Below are 18067 nucleotides of genomic sequence, written 5' to 3' on the forward strand. Positions count from 1 at the left end.
TTGCGACCCTGATAATTCCGCCACTGCTGGACACAATATACATGGGATTACCCTCTGCACAGTGAAATAGTGTAGAGAGAAATCTCTTAAATTTTCTAAGTTCAGCCTGATGGTTAAATGTAGGAAAAGCACAATTATAAGGCCTCTACTAAGTTTATAACTATAAATGGAGTAGTTAATTTAGATAAACATCACATACATATCATAATGAATCGAACAAGGAAAGCAAAACTCAAGAAAACAAGTAGTTCTAAAACAACAATTTTATTAATTTAGAAAAATAAAAACATACAAACATATATAAAACTAAACTAAAAACTATTTACATATCCTCCCCCAACCTAATAAATAAAATGTGGCTCGGGAGGGGTGGGGAAACCTCGGCTTGAGGCACGGAGGAGGAGGAGGAGGCAGCACCCATGGCTGTATCCAGGTGGGGGGAGGATAGCGGAGGATGGAAGGGCCCTGGAGAAGCTGCTGAGGAAGGACGGTCAGGCCAACCAGACGCGGGCAGGTTGGATTCCTCATCCACCGGGTGGAGTTCCAGGATAAAGACTTCACCTGTGAGGAAAAGCAAATACATTAGATAGATAATACAATACATACATTACACATGGCTTCTTCACTCTAACCATACATAAAGGCAATTATTTATCTCCCAGCCCTTCTAGACAATCATGTAAAATCTTGAGATGTTTTCACTTCTACATATACCAGTTTTCCATTTTTGATATTCACGTCAGTGAGATGCACCTAATAAATTTGTGTGTAGAAGAGAGGTGTCTGTGTCAATTTGCTGCGTCATCCCAGATTTGCAGAGCTGTGCAGGAAGATGTAGTACTTTACTGTACTCTGACCGGGGCAGAGCTGTGTGTCCTCCCCAGCCAAAGTACAAAGGATTCCCCTCTACACACCGAGCAGTGTAACTGTAAAGGGGGATCTCCCAAAGATTTTATCCGCTTGGTCGCACGGCCGGCTGGAGAAAATTTTTTAAGTGTAATGGAGGCCTAAGTGCTGACCAGTGACCATGACCACTGACCACCACGTAACTAATCTACCTCATCCAGACTAACTGACTTTTGCAAATATGGAAGATCAGTTGCTCTTGCTCTTGCAGCTATACCAGCTATATCAAGTTACATTACACTCACTCACCAAAGAGAAGCCATTGTATTAGGGATGACCTACTAAAAAAAAGTTGTTTCATAAAATATAGCAGACTACTTTTTAAAGGTTATAAATTTCATGTGGCCACTGATTGAATAAGCCCCACTTCTGTTCTAGGCTAGGTAGATTATTACTCTGGGCTAGGATGTATAACAGAGATCAGATTACATGAATTACAATTGCTAAACCTTCAATATCCCAGTGCTTCATCTGCTACTGCAGTGGTCTGGTCTCTCCCTGAGCCTTCAAGACCTATGCAGGTCTTAATAACTGAGGGTGCATGGAAAATGTGTCCAACTGGGGAATGGGGATCCAAGGATCAGTATGTCTAAAACTTCTAAAACAAAAACCACTAGACAAAAATGAGCATCAGTTAAAAAAATACTCCAGGGTACATGTAAAATATGTCATTAAACAAAATAAACAGCCTGTTGCCAATGTGCAACACAATACACTCTGGAGTCTGAACTATAGCCTAAAGACTCCATTTTTAGAGACATTTGCCTGCACAAAGAGCTACGAGGTCACAAGGTCATTTACAATTTTTTGCTTTAGATGATGACAAAGAGGAGGCACCAGACAATCAGACTAGTGATGGGAAGTTCGGATCTTTAAAGTGAATCGGTTCATTTCGAACTGCTCACTGAAATGAACCGATTCAATGAATGGATTCTTCGGTTCTTTGGTTCACTTGTTGAGTCTACTGACAAGCAAGTGAACCGAAGCTCTGATTCAACCATATTAAATGATTAGAATCAGAAGAGTGATTCACACAGAAGGTTAGCAGGTCCTGGGGACGGTTACTTTGATTTAGTTCATCCCTATTGTCAGATTAGCTCAGTGTCATGAATTTTGGTGATACGCAAACAACTGTGTTAGGCTGGGTTCACACTTGTGCGATGCGGGAACCCTGCGATTCCACTACGGGTTCCTGCATCGCACCAGACTCGCACAACAGTTCACAACGACATATGCGATCTGCTGGGGAGTGTCATACAATGTTAATGACACCCCCATTTCAGTTAGCATGCCGCACTGCAAAGTGTCAGTTTGGACATGAATCGGATCGCATGGGTGGTGCGGAACCAAAAAAGGTTCCAGTGCGAGTTTAGTCCGAATGCGATACGATTTCAGTCATACTATCTGTATGGCTGAAATTGCATTTTACGAACATCACCTGCGATTTGCACTGCAGTGCAAATCGCATGTGATTTTGCACTATGCAGCAGTGTGAACTGGCCCTGAGCCAAGGTTTCCGCAAATTTGATGGTTAGCAATGTTAACTGTGAAGTTGACCCAGAATGCAGTTCACATGCACACAAACCCTGCTTTTCATTTAGGCCATTTTAATGTGACTTGAGGTCCATCTACCTCCAGAATACACAGACATTGCTTCAAGTCGTGGCAGAATCGTGCAACTTTCAGGCTTTTCAGGCCAACACAGCCTGAAAGTTGCACAATTCTGCTGCAATTTTGATGCGAATTTAAAGCAATGCCTGTGTATTCCAGAGGTCTATGGATCTCAAGTTGCAAAGTGGGACCAAAGTAGTGCAGGGACTACTTTGAAGTCGCACAGATACGAATAATACTCATTGAATAATACACAATGAAAAGTGGGTTTTTGTGCATGTGAACTGCATTCTGATGGGCCAACTTTCCAGGTAACATTGCTAGCCATCAGATTTGCCCGTAGCCTTTACAGCGCATGCGCAGGAATGATGATCAGATTTTACTACCACTACCATGAGCGAAGTACCCCTGGTAGTAAAATTCAATCGTTAAGGCTATTTTCACACTTGTGCGACTTGAAAGTCAAGTGCTTTTGTCATGATTTTTGCCATGACTTGAAGCAATGTTTGTGTAATCTTGATGTCTCTGACACAAGTGGCATCAAAGTCAGACAAAAGTAGTACAAAAACTACTTTGAAGTCGCACAGATATGAACTGAACTCGTTTGAAATCATGGGGTGTGGCTTGTCATGCGACTTTGCAGTCTCAAGTCGCAGGACTAGTCGCACAAGTGTGAAAGGGTCTGAGGCTGTCCGTACCACCTGATCACTGCTGCTACCTCATTGGTTTAGTGTATTGTTTTACTGGTGGTGACTCGTGATTCTTTCAGTGTACTGTGTTCTAAAAACTGATATGATTCTTTAACTCGGTAACAACTTGTATGATTCTTTATTTAACTCTGTGTACTGTGAACTCCTGACTCTTGTTTTAAAGAGGAGCTGCACCTAAAAAAAAAATATTAAAAGCCAGCAGCTACTAATATTGCAGCTGCTGACTTTTAATAAAATCACTTAGCGACGTCGGCGGCAGATGACGAGCGATCGCTCGTCTCGCTGCTGCCACCGCCACCATCCTCTGTCAGGGAATCGGGAAGTGAAGCATGACGGCTTCACTGCCCGGTTCCCTACTGCGCATGCGCGAGTCACGCTGCGCGTCTCTTATGGTCCCCCGCTGTGTCTCTGGGAACTGTGTGTTTCCCAGAACACAACAGGGGGGCGGAGTGTCTGCGGCGGTCTGGCCAGAAGTGGGTGCAGTTACCTGGATTATCCAGGTAACTGCACCCCCCTCCCCCCTGAAAGGTGCCAATTGTGGCGCCGGAGGGGGGGATAAGATTAGCGGAACTTCCCCTTTAGAGTGAAGAACCGCTTTAAGCTTGTATCCAGTTCCTGAGTGTCACTGTGCTTTGAGTCAGCTGATCTCACTCAAGGATCATATTACCAGGCCTGCTCTGCTATGTACAAAGTGCACTGCAGAGTGAAGTGTTTCAAACGAATCAGTTCACTCAGATGAATCGATTCATCCAGTTCACTGAAAAGAATCGATTCAAAAGAACGATTCATTCATGAACTGGACATCACTAAATCAGACATGAGGAAAGTGTTAATGCATGCATTAGGGGCAGGGCTGGTGCAAGGATTTTTAACACCCTAGGCGAAACCTCATTTTGCCGCCCCTTTGGCCCCACCCCTTTTGCCCTGCCCATGTATACCCCACCTTTTTATAGATTGCTAACATTTTGGTGGTGGGTGGGGGCATCGGTAAGGCACCCAGGATTGATGTGTGCTCTAGGCCAGCACCTACTTTGTCTATAGGTAGCACTGGCCCTGTACAGGGGATATGTACACAGATAATTTAAGGCACTGATAATCAGTGCAGGCCCTTCAGTACCACCTATCAGTGCCCATGGCCATGGCCACTGAGTGATACCTATATGCAGTGTCACCTCCATCAGTGCAGCCTATCGGTGGGAACCCGTCATAATGGGCACAACAGGTGTACAGACCTGGGAACTCAGCACAGGGATGATGAGAACCCCTCATAATGGGCACAGCGGGTGTACAGACCCGGGAACTCAGCACAGGGATGGTGGGAACCCCTCATAATGGGCACAGCGGGTGTACAGACCCGGGAACTCAGCACAGGGATGGTGGGAACCCCTCATAATGGACACAGCAGGTGTAAAGACCCCAGAAATCAGCACAGGGATGGTGGGAACCCCTCATAATGGGCACAGCAGGTGTGCAGACCTCAGGGGGGGGCAGCATTTATTAGAAATTATTGGCTATATTTTTTTCCTGCAGCTGCTGGTGGAAGGGAGAGGAGAAAAAGACAATTTCAGATGCTGCAAGTGAAGGAAAATACAGCCCAGTTCTAGTAAATGCTGCACTAGTATCAGCAGCAGTAACCTGGAGAATCCCTATGGACTAGTAGTGGGCATCAGCCTGGTCACCAGCAGAAGAAACAAACAGAGCCAACACACTGACTGCCCTGCACAGCACTGATATCAGTAATAGCATTGTGTGTGTAGCTGGACACTGATCACTCACCCACATCCTCTGCTTCCAACCTGCTGTGCAGTGATCAGGGGAGGGGGGACATTTCAGGGAGCTCAGGGGTTATCAGGAAGAGCTGAACTGAACGCTGATATCATATCATCCTGTCCTTAAAGGACAGCAAGGAACTATTTACTGTGCCATGTAATGGGCAGGTTGAGTGTGTACAGAGCAGTCAGTGGGGTGGATGTAATGCAAATGTAAAGGCTCGGAGATGAGTGGTGTGTATAGGGCGGCATCTACAAATGCCAATCTGTATTTCCCTCCACTGGTGTTTCCTTATACACGGGATCTGCACCTCTCCCCAGCTAGGACTTTGTGTGTCAGTGCCCAAGACGAGTGTCAGGAGCTGGGCGGAAGAAACTTACAGGCTGCTTTGTGTATTGTTCCTAGGAGGGGAGTGCAGATCGCTCCTATACACCTGTACTGCAGAGCAGCTCCACCAAAATTCTTCTGCTTTCTCGAGTTTCTGAGCTGCACCCCCCTCCTCACGCTTGTCTGTCCTGTTATACTGACGCCCAGCTCTACACACAAGACTGTTATCTCCACACCAGAGCTATGTATACACAGCAGCCAGAGTTGCGCCCTAGGTGGCAGTGCGCAGTGGCAGTGCGCCCTAGGCGGCTGCCTAATCCGCCTAGTGGTAGCACCGGCCCTGATTAGGGGCATGCCAGAGATTGAACATGTCCAGGGGCAATAGCTGCAGATTCTTGTCTGAAACCCCCTCCAGCCTGCTTTTTTATTCACGCTGATTGACGATTATGATTAACAGTGATTGGCTAAGGCCCCTTTCACACATGCGGACGATATGTCCGTATTTCATCCATCCGTTTGCGGATGAAATACGGGCATACATGCATCCCTATGGGATAGTGGGTGTCTGCGGATGAACATCCGCAGACATCCGATTTCGTCCGCCTCCGATTCTGCAGACGGAGGAAAATCCTATTTTTCTATCCATCTGCAGAGCAGATCGGATGAACACGGACAGACGGTCCGTGCGCATCCGATCCCCATAGAGGAGAGCGGAGAGCTGACAGGGCGGTCCCCGCAGTGTGCGGAGACAGCCCTGTCCGCAGCCAGCTCAGCGGGGACAACGGAGCAATCATTACTGATCAGTCCCATGTGAAAGGGGCCTAAGACTGGGAATCTGAACTGCAGCAACAAGGTGGCGTGATCAGGGAAGTGACATTGAGGAAGTGACAAGCACAGGTCACGTTAACCGGAAGACTGGCATCGGCGGCGGAGGGGGACTAATGTAGTTAAGAATTCCAGCTAAACCAAAGCCTTGCAGAATAAAGCAGAACCATTTCTAGACAAGGTATGCCACCAGCATTTCATATTTAAAATACTATTTCCCTGGAAAATACTAAAAAAGTTGTACTTACTCCCTGCATCTGCCGCGTCTGGCTGGTCACCTTCCGGCGCATCCCCAGCAGCCTCTCCAGGGCAGGTCTCCTCCACCTCCTGCTCAGCCTCAGCAGCTGTTGATCAATTTAATATAGAAAAGACGATTACAATCTGCAGTGTACAACAATCTCACACACATTAGTATAAAAACATTGAAACGTGTATGATCACTCAGCAGCAGATACCAGCAAGATTATACTAACTTACATGTGGGTGTTGCCGCCTCAGCCTCCTCCTCCTCAGTCTCCCCTTCAGACTGGATAATGAGACCTATTTAATAATAAAGGAGAAATGATGAACGTTACAATGTTCAAGCTTTAAAGATAATTACTATAAATACTGTATAAAGATAAAATTAAATAATTATCATTAAATATTATTAGCATGGCAATCCAAAAATAAATTACAAAAACAGTAAAAAAAATTAAAAAAAGAGGCACTTACCTGTCCTGGTTCCAGCGGCGAGTGCTAGGTGCACGACACTGATCAGGCGCTTCAGTTCAGAGCGGCGACGTTCTGTCAGATTACGTAAGTTACACAAGTGCTTGCGTTACCTGACGGAACGTCAGAGGCTCTACCTGTCACTGCTTGAGCGAGAAGCAATGACATTGGAATCGACAATGGAAGGCTGGACAAATGGAAAAGGATCCACTGTATTAGTGTCACTACTACAGTACTTACTGGATGTTGATGCAGAGGACGACAACTCCTCCTCTGGCCTCCGCTTCCGGCAGCGCTCCTGGATACAGATTATGCCTCAGCAGCCTGGCCCTCCTAAAAGGATACCTGGGGGAAATATTAATATTTAAACTGCAACCTCACTGAGCTTAGAGAGAAACCAAAAGCACAACTATACAAATCAAAAATTAGGCTGACTACCACCCAGCCAAACACTAAACTTAGATACGGTATGTATGCAATTTGTGCTACCCATGGATAAAGTGACCTGTGATATTACCATCCCCTTATGAGGAAAGGAGATACTTACTTGAAAAGACGTAGGAGCATACGTCCGATCTCTGTAGAAAAGAGACAGAAGAGAAAAGAGAAGAAAACAGTCAGATTTAAAATTTCAGTACAATACCCAAAATAGAAAGAATAATAAATATATATATATTTTTATTTTTTTTTTGAGATGAAAAGGAACAATTCATTTTGAACTCTCTTCTTTCCTCATCGGCAGTAGATATCTTTTCTTCTGCAAAGACAAAATAGGAAAATCAGTTAATCTCTTGATTCAAGTTTAAATTCAAACTGAATGATCAGAGCCATATATATATATATACAGTAGATGTAGAATTACTTACTCGTTTCCTACGACTTGTATCTCTCTGTCTGAAGTAAGTCGTCACATAGAAGTTGTCGTGCCGGATGCTGTCGTGTAAGTAATGACAAAGATATCTTGGAATCAATAGGCCAATAGCTAAAATGTAAACATTGCTGTGGTCCACAAGGGGTATACAGGTATAAATGTTGCTCTGGTTAATGTCTAAATTAAATTTTTAAAGGTAAATATTATGTCACTGGAAAAAGTACTTACTGTTTAAAATGGAACACAGAATTGAAAGCTTCATGGGTAAGCACAGTTTAATCTCAAACCACTCTTCACATTTGCTGACGCCAAGGGAGATGATATCTGTAAAGAAAGAGAGACAAAGTTTTTTGAGAAATTAATACTTTTTTTGAAATGTTATCATAGATCTCATAGTTACATTCACAGCGCAACATCTGAGATCAATTTTTTTCTGTGTTGTTGTCGTCCTTTTCTTTTGTAGCAGCTGTTCCTCTTTCTGAACATTCACTTTTTTACCCTCGACTTCTGCTTTGGTGTCTGTAAATGAAGGTTCCGATGTCCTTAAATTTTCCCGTTTCTTTCTAGAAAACATAATAGAGAACATGTTTAGATTCCAGTCTTTAGTTATTTTGTACCCCCCAAATGAAAGACACCCTAAATTAAAGTCTGTGGAATGAATATACTAGGACCGTGTTAAGAAAATGACTTTACTGGCCAGACATGGGAAGATCTGCTCTGGGTTTGGCAATAATATGCCATGGTGTGAATGAGCCCTAAATGCGCTTGACAACAACACATGGTTTAGGCACTATAGGGTCAGGGTACACACCCATTTATCACCCGATGCACTTGACCCTCAACACACTGAAAAGCACATGTGTTGCACCGCAATGTGTTGGAACAAAATAGGTGGCAGCTTCCCAACACTAGGGTTGGTAGAGACCACACACCTGCTCCAATAGCATCATTCCCCCACTGGCTTGGCCAGCTCCCTTACTGCTCCCTCTTTGGCAAGCAGAATTGTGCAGTGTTATGTCCTGCAAGTGACTTTCCTAACTGTGACAGTATGATATTAATTGTGTTACTATGGCATGGCCCTGATGGTGTGTGTATGATATGGGTTGTGTTTCCATGGCATGTTCCTGATTGTGTCAGTATGGTGCTGATTGTGTTTCTACGGCATGTTTACCCATGTTAGTATGAGATATGTGTACTTACCACAATATTTTTTAGGACACTTTTCACCGGTGTTGACAACTAGTGATGGACGAACGTTTCGCCCGGCGGTCGTTTCGCGGCGAATTTCCGACATTCGCGGTCCGCACGTTCGAACGCCTTTTTCCGTCGTTCGCCGCGGCGGACTTACGTGTTTAATGTATACAAGAACTTTAACCTTTGGTGACACGTTTATCATGTGATACAGGACAGCCAATTGAGACATGACAGCACATGGACACTTGGACATTCCCCCTAACCTATAAATACACCCGATCCGGTGGCCATTTTACATTCTTTCTTCTGTTACGATAGGGACAGGTTCCTGTGTGGAGTAGGGAGAGATAAACCACTAGCTATTTGGTACACAAAAGTTCTTTTCAGGACTGGTATAGGTGTTAGGTGTTGATAGGTTTGCTGTGCTGCTGATTCTTGCAGCAGCCTGAGTGTCTTTTGTTAGTTTAGAGAAAGGGAAAGGACGGTGTATGCTACAGGGACAGCCAGATTAGTCTTTCATCATCATCATCATCATCATCATCATTAGCTGTTACTATCAAGGTCCACAAAAGAGCTGTTCCAGTAACCACTAATCGTTCTCTTTTTTTGCCAATTTGTATAGGGACAGGAAGGAAGCAGTGTTGTCAGGCAGTGAGGGTAATTTTAAAGACTTGCTGTTATTATTAGTTCCACAAAGGTTCTTTTCAGGACTGGTATCAGTGGTACAGTAATAGGCTTGTACATGTATAATATTCTTTCTTCCAAATATAGAAAGGATATTATACTTGACTGCTGCCCTTCTGCTGCAGTCTGCTAAACATTCACAACTCACTTGTTCCACAAAAGTTCTTATAAGGACTGGTAACTTGGTATAGGGTGCTACGGTACATAGGCTTGAGTGCGGTACAGTCTGCTGTTCTGTAAGGACCGCTATCGGTCCACAATAGATAGGGTTGACGTGCACCACTGCTGACCGCTGCCCTATACTGCAGCAGTCCTTCAGCGGTATAGGGACTGACGTACAGTCTGCTAATCACTAACACACAACCTGCTTGTTCCACAAAAGTTCTTATAAGGACTGGTAACTTGGTATAGGGTGCTACGGTACATAGGCTTGAGTGCGGTACAGTCTGCTGTTCTGTAAGGACCGCTATCGGTCCACAATAGATAGGGTTGACGTGCACCACTGCTGACCGCTGCCCTATACTGCAGCAGTCCTTCAGCGGTATAGGGACTGACGTACAGTCTGCTAATCACTAACACACAACCTGCTTGTTCCACAAAAGTTCTTATAAGGACTGGTAACTTGGTATAGGGTGCTACGGTACATAGGCTTGAGTGCGGTACAGTCTGCTGTTCTGTAAGGACCGCTATCGGTCCACAATAGATAGGGTTGACGTGCACCACTGCTGACCGCTGCCCTATACTGCAGCAGTCCTTCAGCGGTATAGGGACTGACGTACAGTCTGCTAATCACTAACACACAACCTGCTTGTTCCACAAAAGTTCTTATAAGGACTGGTAACTTGGTATAGGGTGCTACGGTACATAGGCTTGAGTGCGGTACAGTCTGCTGTTCTGTAAGGACCGCTATCGGTCCACAATAGATAGGGTTGACGTGCACCACTGCTGACCGCTGCCCTATACTGCAGCAGTCCTTCAGCGGTATAGGGACTGACGTACAGTCTGCTAAACACTAATACACAACCTGCTTGGTCCACAAAAGTTCTTATAAGGACTGGTAACTTGGTATAGGGTGCTACGGTACATAGGCTTGAGTGCGGTACAGTCTGCTGTTCTGTAAGGACCGCTATCGGTCCACAATAGATAGGGTTGACGTGCACCACTGCTGACTGCTGCCCTATACTGCAGCAGTCCTTCATCGGTATAGGGACTAAGAGTTTTGTCACAGGGTCATTTAAAAAATGACAGGCAGAGGAAGAGGCAGGCCCTTCCGCAGGGGTGGTAGGGGTAGGGCAGGAGCAACAGGCTTGAGCCAAAGTGGGAAGTTGCAGAAGGTGCGTTCAATTACTTTAAAGGATGCACCAGACTTGGTTGAGTGGCTCGCTCAGCCTTACTCTTCTGCACCCTCCTCATCCTCTCGATCTGCACCCTCTTCTTCACTCTCTGCTATGTGCACCCCCAAAGACACTACCACCAACAACACGACCACCACCACCACCACCACATACCTTCCGCTTGAGTCACTGGAATTATTTTCCGATCCATATCAAGAGGACATTTCTGATGCGCAGCCACTCTTGGTATTGGATCAGGAAGAGGAGGTAGCAACAAGCGCTACTCAGCAGTCTGACGACAGTACCCAGATCAGCCCAAGGAGGAGGTTGGTCCCCGGTGTTGCTGCCTACTCCGAGATCTCTACTTATAGCGGTGGGGAAGGTGACGTTGATGATGACGTGTCTAGTGATGTCACGTGGGTGCCCACAAGAGAGGAAGAGGAGGGGAGTTCAGAGGGAGATATGGACCAGCAGATAGGGAGGAGAAGCAGGAATAACTTACATTGCACAGGAGGGACAAAGCAGACTGCAAATGTATCAGGAGCGAGTCATCGACCATGTACGGTCACATCTGGCGCTCCCAGGACACCGGCACATGGCTCCGCAGTGTGGGCTTTTTTTAACGTGTCCGCTGCTGACAATAGCGTTGCCATCTGCAATCTTTGCAGTCAACGCGTTAGTCGCGGTAAGCCCAATACTCACCTAGGGACGACCGCCTTAAGAAGGCACATGAGCAGCCATCACCGAGCCCAGTGGGAGCAATGGAACACACAAAGCCACACTGCAGGCTCTCACCGTCCAGCCTCGTCTTCTACTTCTCCTTCTCCTCTCTCCTCACAATTGTCCTCCACTCCACCTTCCATCACGCCAAGCTCACATTTTTCTGCAAAAAGGCAGGCTTCCGTGGGCCTAATGTTTGAGCGTAAAAAAATGATGACGCCGGATAACCCTCTTGCCCAACGGTTGGCGGCTGGCTTGTCAGAACTCATAGCCCGCCAACTACTGCCATATAAACTGGTGGACTCGGAGGCCTTTCGCAAATTTGTGGCCATTGGAACACCACAATGGAAGGTCCCAGGAAGGAAGTATTTCTCAGAGAAGGGCATCCCAGAGCTATATGGCCATGTTCAGCGGCAAGTGAATGTATCTCTGGCACACAGTGTCGGTGCCAAGATACATCTGACCACAGACACGTGGTCTAGCAAACACGGGCAGGGAAGGTATATCAGTTTTACTGCCCACTGGGTGAACCTTCTGACGGCCGTCAAGCATGTAACCCGTGGCACCCGTGTAGATTTGGTTTTACCGCCACGGATTGCATGCAGGCCTGACTCTTCTTCTCCTCCTCCTACTCCATCCTCCTCCCTCTCCTCCTCAGCTGCCTCCTCCTTTTCCGCTGCTAGCGTCTCTTCCGCTGCACCGCCCAAGCTCCCCAGAACCTATTCCACATGCCAGGTGAGACGTTGCCATGCCGTGCTGCGTCTGTTGTGCCTGGAAGCAAAGAGCCACACTGGCCCGGCACTCCTTTCAGCTTTGCGTTCACAGGCAGATGAGTGGCTAACACCGCTCAATTTGACAGTTGGTAAAGTGGTGTGTGACAACGGTGCCAATCTGCTTAGCGCATTGAAACAGGGCAAAATCACGCACGTGCCGTGCATGGCACACGTCTTAAACTTGGTCGTGCAGCGATTCCTTGTCAAATACCCTGGGGTCCAGGACATCTTGCGGCAGGCAAGGAAAATCTCGGCCCATTTCAGAAGATCTTACACGGCCATGGCTCGCCTTGCTGACATTCAGCGGCGACACCATCTGCCGGTCAGACGTCTTATTTGCGATTGCCCGACGCGATGGAACTCAACCTTCTATATGCTTGATAGGCTGCTCCAGCAGAAACGTGCAGTTAACGTCTACCTGTATGAACTCTGCGAAAGAAACGGTTCTGGGGAGCTGGGTTTTTTTTCACCGCGCCAGTGGCTGCTCATGCGCGACACATGCAGACTTCTGCGGCCATTTGAGGAGATCACCAAACTGGTCAGTCGCAGCCATGGCGCCATCAGTGACATGGTACCTTATGCCTTCTTTCTGGAGCGTGCATTGCGTCGTGTCATTGATCAGGCTGTGGAGGAGCAGGAGCGGGAAGATGAGGAAGTCGCAATGCTGGATGAATTCCCAGGGGGGGCTACTCTATCTGAGACAAGTCAACAACAGGAGTCTGATGAGGAGTCAGAGGAGGATGGTGCCGGGGCGGATGAGCAGGAGCAAGAAGAGCATGCTTTAAACCTTTCTGGGATCCCTGTTGTGCGAGGATGGGGAGAGGAGAATGAAGAGGACGACATTATCCTGGATGATGAGCAGGAGCCAGGCCACCACACCGCTTCCACTTTAGTGCAAATGGGGGCCTTCATGCTCCAGTGTTTTAATAGGGACCCCCGTATAAAAAGCATGAGGGTCAAGGACCAGTACTGGGTGGCAACGTACTTAGACCCCCGGTACAAACACAAAATGGCGGAAATGTTACCGCCGTCGCAGAGGGCTGTCAGAATGCAGCACTTCCAGGCCTTGCTTCGAGAAATGCTGCATTCTGCTTTTGCGTGCGCTGGCAGAGGAGCAATTCCCACTCCCAGAGAAGGATTTGCGGGTACCAATCCAACAGCGCCTGCAAGAAGAGGCCGGTTTGAAGATGTGTTGGTGACTTCGGATATGAGGTCATTCTTTCAGCCGACCCATCGACAGGTGTCATCCGGATCCAGCATCAGGGAACGCCTAGACCGTCAGGTGTCCGACTACATTGGGTTAACGGCCGATGTGGACGCTCTGAGGAGTGATGAACCCCTAGACTACTGGGTGGGCAGGCTTGACCTCTGGCCAGAGCTTGCCCAATTTGCAATCGAACTGTTGGCTTGCCCCTCATCCAGTGTCCTGTCCGAAAGGACGTTCAGCGCAGCAGGGGGGATTGTGACCGATAAGCGTACTCGCCTAGCTCACGACAGTGTTAACTACCTCACATTTCTAAAAATGAATGAGGCATGGATCTCGGAGGAATTCAACACATGTGACCAGTAGACCATGTATATGTCTATAAACTATTTTTTTAATCAAGCACACAGACCTTCTTAATTCATTTGGCTCACTTCCTTGACCCAAAAAAGCACACCGTACTATATGCCCCTACCCTCCTCTTTGAAGAGGTTGAGCGGTGTCATATTTCTACTGGGGCTGCTTATGATATCCCTGTGCTGTGCTGACTTCCTCCTGGGGGTTCTTATTATGAAGGGATCACACTATCCCTGTGCTGTGCTGACTTCCTCCTGGGGGTTCTTATTATGAGGGGATCACACCATCCCTGTGCTGTGCTGACTTCCTCCTGGGGCTGCTTACGGTGCTGCTGTCAGTGCTGTATGTCACGGTGCTGCTGTCAGCGCTGTATGTCACGGTGCTGCTGTCAGCGCTGTATGTCACGGTGCTGCTGTCAGCGCTGTATGTCACGGTGCTGCTGTCAGCGCTGTATGTCACGGTGCTGCTGTCAGCGCTGTATGTCACGGTGCTGCTGTCAGCGCTGTATGTCACGGTGCTGCTGTCAGCGCTGTATGTCACGGTGCTGCTGTCAGCGCTGTATGTCACGGTGCTGCTGTCAGCGCTGTATGTCACGGTGCTGCTGTCAGTGCTCTGTATTACGGTGCTGCTGTCAGATGCCTCTATCACGGTGCATGTGTCATTCCGGTATGTCACGCTGCTGGTGATCATCTCCTGCACCCTCTTCTTTGCCTACCCTGGTCCCTGACCTTCCCTCTCCTCCATTGCCTTCATTAGCTCCATAGTCCTGAATTGTTAGAACAATTTCCCAAATAAAATAAAAATGCTTGTAGTTATCGATCCCAAATTCACCTCATACATGTATTATGTCATTGTCCAGATGGTGGGACTACGTTTTACCCCCTAATAATTACCACGTGGCCGCAAATTCGACATGAAGGTTTGCAAAGTTCGCCTCCCATTGAAGTCAATGGGGCCCGCGGCGAACGTTCGGTTTCGCGAACGTTTGGGTCCGTTCGCATTTCGCTTTCGCGAAACGTCCCGTCGGAAGTTCGTCCATCACTATTGACAACATCTTCCACAGCAGCTTAGTATTATTAATTTGAAGTTCTGCTGTACAGCCAATCGAACGTACCGTCTCACAACCGTTGTTCTGGATATTGGCCAATGGACCTGAAGGAATCATAAAAAATGAAGAGAATGAGATATTTTATTATAACACATTAGGGCATATTTAGAAAGAGGTGAAGTCACTTTCAGTAAACATTCAGTAGTGGTGAATCAATCACTTGCATTTAAAACAAAGTACCAGAAAGATTCACCTGTAGTGAACAGTTGGTGAAAGTGAGATCCATTGTCCCTTTATGTAAGAACACACAGTAATCAGTCTAATACTTACCTGCATATATTCCGGCGATAACGAAGACGAGTATTAACGCACGTCCTTGTCCCACGACGCCGGGCAGCATGAGCAGGGTGGAGCATTTGAAAATGATGGATAAGCCCCACCCACAAGCAACTAAAGAGGCAAACAAAAGAAAAACAGGTTATAGGTATAATTACACTGTCATGGGGGGTACAAAAATAATTAAAATAGAACTTCAGCCAAAACATTTTTTTTAAATTTGGGATAGGGTAAGAAAAGGAGGATTCTTCTTCTGGGTTTTTTATTGCTGGAAGTTTCCTTGTTGAGGAGATTTCCCCTGAAATCTCCCCAACAAGGCTGAGTCTTTGCCAGGCTGCTACTGCTATCTTAGAGATTTTCCCTCATTGGTTCCCTTTCTTAGCATTCTGATTGGGCCTGTCAGTCCATTTTTCAGGCACCCTCCAATCTGCTCTCTGGAGCAGCGGGTGTAAATGGCCTTTACTGTCCGTTTACACCTGCCTACCTCCCCTCCGATCCACCAAAAACAAAAGGAAGAGGATCCGTTCCCTACCGCCTGGGCGTATTGGATTGGTGGGCAGTCGGGTGTAAATGGACAGCCGGGCCATTTACATCCAACTTCTCATAGAGCAGAGCGGGCTGTAGAGCAGGCCGTAGATCGGACATGGACCTGTCATCCTCCTACTTTGCGGGGGATCAGCGGACAGATCCCCTGCTGAGCAAGCGGATCACAACCGGAGTCCACACCGTGTGAAAGGGGCCATTTTAGTTCTTGGGACAGTGGTGACCCGGACAGGAAATAAGGGGAATTATATATGGGAGTACTAATAGTAGGCAGACACATAGCAAAGAAGAACCTGTCATTGATTCTAACCCTTTCCAAAACCAAAAATATTTTAACTGTCATTTTATTTTGCATATCAGACATGAATGAGGATAAATGTATAATGTAGATACATACCTGCTAGAAAGAATAAAATTGGCATTTTCGTTTCATATGGTAGTTATAGTCCATCATTTAGAGAGAGGTAGATGGCTGTGGAAGAGAACAAAGGAGAACATGGTCAATTATCAAAATGAATACAGAACAGACACTCATTGGGGTTGATTTACCAAAACTGGAGAGTGCAATATCTGGTACAGATCTGCACAGAAACCAATCAGCTTCCAGGTTTTAATATCAAAGCTTAAATGAACAAGCTGAAGTTAGAAGCTGATTGGTTACTATGCAGAGCTGTGCCAGATTCCGAGTGATTCAGTTTTAGTAAATCAACCCCATTACATGCATAATGGTCAAAATGTTAAAGTGACCCTGTCACTACGGGGTTAATACTACAGTATGGCCAGCCTGTCCCATGTCTTCATGAGATCTGAACGCAGGGCATGTTCACACACCCCTGTGAATGTCTCCATTGAAGACAATGCAGCTGCGTTCAGATCTGGAAATAAAATACAAAATGTATTTTTATTTTATTTATTTTTTACAGCCGGGTGAATGAAGTCTAAGCACTTAAGCCATGCTTAGCACACTATTCTTAAAAAAAAAAAAAATGTGAGCTGTAATTTGGAGAAATAACAACCTGCACAGCCGTTGTCCTGTATATGGGGTGTACAGTGCAGGCAATGTCAGTGTGTTGTACAACACCCAGCTCTGGGTTTACGGGAGAAGCAAAAAAAACGAGAAAATTTAAAAATAAACTGTCAGCTGGAAGTAATCATGTAATGTATCACTAAATTACCAGGAATATAGATATATATATATATATATATATATATATATATATATATATATATATATATACACACATATACACACACACACACCATAGAAAGGGAATTAACATTTATATACATATATAACATTCCCATATTCATATTTTACATATATATATTATATATATGTATATATATGTATATATATATATATATATATATATATATATATATATATATATATATATATATATATATATATATATGTATGTATGTATGTATGTATGTATGTATGTATGTATGTGTGTATATATATATATATATATATATATGTATATATATATATGTATATATATATATATATATATATATATATATATATATATGGGAATTAACATTTATATACATATAAAACATTACATTATATATATATATATATATCTATGGTAGTAATGGTGGGGGGGATATGTAGAGGCTTTGTCCTGTATATGGGGTGTGAAGGATGTCAGCGTTATAAAACCACATATCGGGTGTGAAGAGGAAAAACAATGAGAATTTAAAAATAAATCCCCTTGCCCCGAGCGGAAGGGGATGTGCGCTCTCGGCTTTCGGGGGCTGTACCGGGATGATGCCCGCAGCGGCTGTTATACCGGGGGGGGGGGACCCTCCCCCTCCGCCTCTCTTACCGGGGCTCCCGATGAGCCCCGATCAACAATCCGCCGCTTCTGGCCGATAGGGACAGACTGGAACGAAGCCGAGAAGCGGCATCATTCTGGTGTCCTGATCATAAACACGGAAGCGAAGTCTGACGTCACTTCCCGTTTACTCGGCTGCCAATGGCGCCGGTTTTAAAAAAAGCTATAGTATTCAGAATCACCGAAAATGGCGATCTGAATACTTTGACGTGTAGAGGGGGGTGGGAGGTCTGTTAGACCCCCTGATCCCTCCATACAGAGCACCTGTCACCGCCTATTACTGTCACAGGGGATGTTTA

The 18067-nt window shown here is 45.8% G+C and overlaps 2 long non-coding RNA genes across 2 annotated transcripts; both read right to left on the reverse strand.

Moving 5' to 3' along the window:
• Positions 1 to 336: 336 nt before the first annotated feature.
• LOC143963369 (uncharacterized) lies at positions 337 to 7602 on the reverse strand. The gene is made up of 5 exons (XR_013270948.1): positions 7408 to 7602; positions 7101 to 7205; positions 6627 to 6689; positions 6398 to 6493; positions 337 to 561 (listed from the first exon to the last, which is right to left on the reverse strand). It is a non-coding gene; the product is annotated as an uncharacterized LOC143963369 (long non-coding RNA).
• A 7439-nt stretch (positions 7603 to 15041) lies between these two features.
• On the reverse strand, positions 15042 to 17060 carry LOC143963370 (uncharacterized). The gene is made up of 3 exons (XR_013270949.1): positions 16322 to 17060; positions 15376 to 15495; positions 15042 to 15149 (listed from the first exon to the last, which is right to left on the reverse strand). It is a non-coding gene; the product is annotated as an uncharacterized LOC143963370 (long non-coding RNA).
• Between the last annotated feature and the right edge of the window lie 1007 nt (positions 17061 to 18067).

Source organism: Lithobates pipiens, unplaced genomic scaffold (genome assembly GCF_037356315.1).
Source record: "Lithobates pipiens isolate NorthernLeopardFrog02 unplaced genomic scaffold, aLitPip1_a1.2 Scaffold_8, whole genome shotgun sequence".
Taxonomy (NCBI): domain Eukaryota; kingdom Metazoa; phylum Chordata; class Amphibia; order Anura; family Ranidae; genus Lithobates; species Lithobates pipiens.